Source organism: Octopus bimaculoides, chromosome 21, assembly GCF_046866305.1.
Source record: "Octopus bimaculoides isolate indiv1 chromosome 21, ASM4686630v1, whole genome shotgun sequence".
NCBI lineage: Eukaryota > Metazoa > Mollusca > Cephalopoda > Octopoda > Octopodidae > Octopus > Octopus bimaculoides.
In genome coordinates, this window is record NC_142948.1 from 5222276 (window position 1) to 5227275 (window position 5000).

At 33.0% G+C, this 5000-nt stretch overlaps 1 long non-coding RNA gene across 2 annotated transcripts in view; it reads right to left on the minus strand.

The window, feature by feature from the left end:
* Positions 1 to 5000, minus strand: part of LOC149131480 (uncharacterized) — a 520436-nt gene that overhangs the window by 462851 nt on the left and 52585 nt on the right. Inside the window, exon 2 of one of the 2 annotated variants that reach the window (XR_016237821.1) lies at positions 165 to 1893. The exons of the other annotated variant lie outside the window; for it this stretch is intronic. This is a non-coding gene — a long non-coding RNA (uncharacterized LOC149131480). Of the gene's footprint in view, positions 1 to 164; positions 1894 to 5000 lie in introns of those variants that run through there. 2 annotated transcript variants of the gene reach the window in all.

Here is a 5000-nt window from a genome sequence, read left to right on the forward strand (position 1 = left end):
ATTTTATCTACACCATTGCCTAATTGTGAATTTATATATCAATATATATCAATATATATCAATATATATATATATATATATATATATATATATATATATATATAAATTACACACACACACATATATATATATATGTACTTAGTAATGGATATGTCATGCTCAATTAAATAATAAACAATTTATAATACACACACACATATATATACATGCATATAAGGGTACAGGACGTCACCAACGGTGCATATAACATGAAATATGTAAACTATGAGAAAAAATGGAAAACACGATAAGTAAACATAGAGAAAGGACCCTTCATCAGTTGTCGGCTGTCTATCTACTCCTCGTATATATATATCGGTTAGTCTTCCGTAAGTCTGAGAAAAAACACACTCTAAAAGAACTGTTTTAGAGCTGTAATACTTTAGGTAGTTTTTGGTTAAAGAATTGCTATCAGGAAGGGTGTGCAGCTGTAAGAATGCTGCTTAAGAAGTCTTAAGAAGTCTGAGAGGATGGAAAAAAACAAATGTGTAAGCAGTGAAGATGATGATCATGATGGTAATAGATGTGGCGGTGGTGATGGTGAAGACAATGGTGATGAGGATGGTGGTGGTGTTGGTAGTTCTGCTGGTGGTGTTGGTGGTGGTAGAGATGATGCCATGGAGGAGAAGGGCTGTGGTGATAGTGGAAGTGATAATGACAACAATACTGACAATGATGGCAGTAATAGTGGTGGCAGTGATGGTGATGGTGATGGTGATGATGAAGATGATGATGGTGATGATGATGATGATGATGGTGGTGGTGAGGACAATGATGAAGATGATGATGGTGATGATGATGATGATGATGATGATGCTGCTGGTGGTGAGGACAATGATGAAGATGATGATGATGGAGATGATGGTGATGAAAATGATGATGATGATAATGACGATTATGATGATGATGAAGATGATGGTGATGATGACGACAATGATGATGATGATGATGAAGATGATGGTAGGGATGATGATGGTGATGAGAATCCCTGTGTCAGCTTCTGTCTGAGAACTTCTACATTATGAAACGAAAGAAGCTAAAGAGTTAAGAACAACCAAAACGTGAACAATTCTGGAAATGTCATGCTTTGACGTGATTAGAACTCGCACAGTACTGTGTCCTCTGTTTGTGCAGTGGTAGCTTTGTTATTGTTTGTACCTGGTCAGTCAGAGCATTGTCTGTTGCATACATTTTCAATGTTCAAACCTATTCATCTTTGATTAAACAGTGTTGTTGTTGTTACTGTTAATGCTGTTCTCATGGTGGTTGTTTTTGTTGCTATAGTTGTTGTTGGAGTTGTTCTTGTAGCCATTGTATATTCCCAAGGCAGTCCAGCTCCCATAGATATATCATTGAATATATATCACTTGTAACCATCTCATCTTTATTTATTCCATTCTTTTGTTTGTCTATGTCCAGGCGAAGGGTTAAGTATATCTAGGACTACATTATCCAACACGTACTTCCTTTCACACTGCTGACTGTTTTGGTTTTTATTCATATGTTAAACAGTCCCCCAAGGAGAAAGTTTGTATCAGTTTGAACCTTTGACACCGCAATTACTTTTGCTGCACAAATGATGCATCGAAGAATTGGTGAACATTCACTGGCTGCACGCAAGAACTGGTGTTCTTGGAATGCATGTAAGAATTGGTGCACATTTGATGCAAAAACATCATGTGTAGTTCGATGCCAAACAAACTGCAGCACAAAAATCTGTGGAATTTAACTCCAATTTTTTTTTCCATTCTTCTTTCACAGACCATGAATTTAATGAATTAAATGCAAATATAATTCTGGTACCGATTCTCTCAACTATATATGCCCATCCCCATACAAGAAAGGATTTCGTACCTAGTAAAAACAAAACAAAAATAAAAAAACAAGAGTGAGAGGAGAAAAATATAAAAGATTTTGATTTAACTTAAAGAGACAAATAACCTAGTATTTCTTAATAAAAATAAATTAGAGATTAACACTTTTGTTATTTTATTTCTGTTGAAACACACTGTTGTTGTTTAAATTCAATTTGAAAATGATGAAGAATTTAGTAAGATAACTTCGATATTATTAAAATGATGTTTGGAATATAAACTGACAAAGTTTTGATGGAAGGTTTTTTTCAATTTAGATCACTTTAAAACAAAGTTTGTGTCATGGAACAAAGGGTGGTCTCAGGAATGGTTAGAATGAAAAGGGTTAAATTTGAAATAAATGAATAAAAAACTAATGTAATTATTTTCGAAATGGTATATGAGAAAATTAGAAACGACCTCAGAGGGTGTTTGTGAACGGAACAATGAAAGGCAATTTATAAAAATGAAATGGAAGATGGAAAGCAGACAAACAGTATAGAGTCAGTATCTTGCTCTTTAACTTGCAAGAGAAGGAATGGACATTAATAGCAAGAGAGAGAGAGAGAGAGAGAGAAAGAGAGAGAGAGAGAGAGAAAGAGAGAGAGAGAGAGAGAGAGAGAGAGAGGGGGAGAAGATAGATAGATAGATAGGTAGATAGATAGATACATACATAATGATAGAAAGATACAAGAGAGAGATAGACAGTAATAAGTAGATAAATAGTCCATTTATATTTATTTTATACATTAAAAATTTGGTATTGTTCAAAGAAGTGCATATAACATCTCCATAAACATATTTCAAAATATTTACATCAGAATAATTGTTTTTCTAGCAAAGTGTTTTCGCCCAAGATAATTGAAAATACAATTCTAATAGATAATAGGTAAATTAGATTTATTGTAAATATCATGTGATATTCTTTAACCCTTTCGACAACAATCCACCTGAGAGTTCCCCTTGTTCTACAATGCAGACTTTCTGTTATAAAATGATTGAAATTAAAACCTTCCATCAAAATTTCATGTTCGCCAATCTCCCAAGCACCAGATTTATAATGACAAAATGGTTTTACTAAATTCTTCATAATTTTCCAAATTAATTGATTCAAAGGAAGTGTATTTCATCAGAAATATGGTAATTAAAGACTTAAGTAAGAGATTTTATGTGGATCCTTGTCTGTCCTTTACAGAATGGCAAATATTTGAACTAGACATTCTGGTTAACTGCCTGCCAATTTACAAGACTCTTAACCTTTTTGATACCATTGCACTTGAGGCTGTCCATGGTTCCATAATACAAACTGCTTGCTTTTGGTGATCAAAATCAAAACCTCCCATTGAAATTTCATGTTTATTTATATTCCAAACACCAGATTAATAATAAAGTTATTTTCTAAATCATTCATTATTTTAAAAATTAACTGAAAGAAATGGAGTGTAGTTTAGCATTGGTTAAGTGAGAACTGGTAAGTGGATTCTTGTCTGCCTTTTACTGATTGGTAAATATTTGAACCAAACCTAGCTTTAATTAATTTAGAATTAATTCTTGCAAATTTCCTCCATTACACTAGCCCAAAAGAACAAAAGAAAAACAACAACAACAAAAACAGATGTGCTCCTTTCTAAATCACACAGCAAAAATGTTGGTTTTAAGGAAACAACATTCATTTTATCAATAGCATTTTCAAGCAAACATTAAGATTTACAGAACTATCTAACCCATGCTAACAATGAATTACATACAAAAGAACCAAAATATTTTCAAAAAATTAATATCAAATATGAAATTACATGATAAGGTTTTTATTTTTCATTTATTTTATTTTATTTTATTTTTGTACTCATGAAATAATCTTGTCTCACTTTCGAAATATTGGCCAAGAAAAAGTGAAGCAAAAGCAAAATGGAACATAAATGAAGATATTTAATCAGAAAATCCATAGAAATAAATCAAACAGCTAAACAAAAGACTGTCAATCTCCCATGATGTAAATGTTGACCTGGACGACTCTGACTGCCCTAATATCAATCTTTAAGTATTGGTACAAGGAACTGGAAGAAATAATTGGTTTCTTAGTAAATTGTGTATTTAGTGAGGCATAAAACATTGTAGGAGACCAAGGAAACAATTTGTAATGACCTAAGAGACTAAAATATAATATATGGGAAATAATATTGGAAATATTAATATTTTTTATAGCTTAAACCTTTTGTTGCTGCATTTATTTTGAGATGCTCTGTGTTTCTTTCAATTACTTTAAATATAACAAAGAATTTAGTAAAATAACTTAGTTATCATTAAGCTAGTGTTAGGAACATAAATTGTGACTAAAGTTTGGTGGAAGATTTTAATTCAAAACTTATGAAAACAAGACATTTGTACTACAGAGCCAGAGCCGGTTTCAGCCAGGTTGATAACGAAAGGGTTAATCTTGTTCGTTTTTTAATTGCTATATCTGCCTAGTGGTATTTATATAGTTATCTAAGGCAGCAAACTGGCAGAGTCATTAGGGAAAAATGATTAGCGGTAAATTCTTGTGTCTGTATGTTCTGAGTTCAAATTCCTCTGAGGTTGACTTTACCTTTCATCCTTTCAGGGTTGATAAAATAAGTACCAGTTGAGTACTGGGGTCAATGTAATTGACTCTCCCAAATTTCAGTCTTTGTGCCAATAGTAGAAAGGATATTTTTAGAGTTATCTTAATATTCTTTTCTACTCTAGGCACACAGCTTGAAATTTTTGGGGAGGGGGGGCCAGTCGATTAGATTGCCTTCAGTATGCAGCTGGTACTTAATTTATCGACCCCGAAAGAATGAAAGGCAAAGTCGACCTTGGCAGAATTTGAATTCAGAACATGAGGATGGACAAAATGCCACTAAGCATTTTGCCTGTTGTGCCAACCATTCTGCCAGCTCCATAATAACGAGAAGAAAGGACCGTTCCATTCAGAAAGAAGGTAAAAATGATGCACCAGAGAAAAAGACAACAAATGTAAACCTGTTTCATCTTCTATGAATTCTATCTCGCTTTGACTGTTTATTTCTTCTCTTCTCGTTGGAATCAGATGTATTAACAACAGAACCGACCAAATAACTTCTCAAA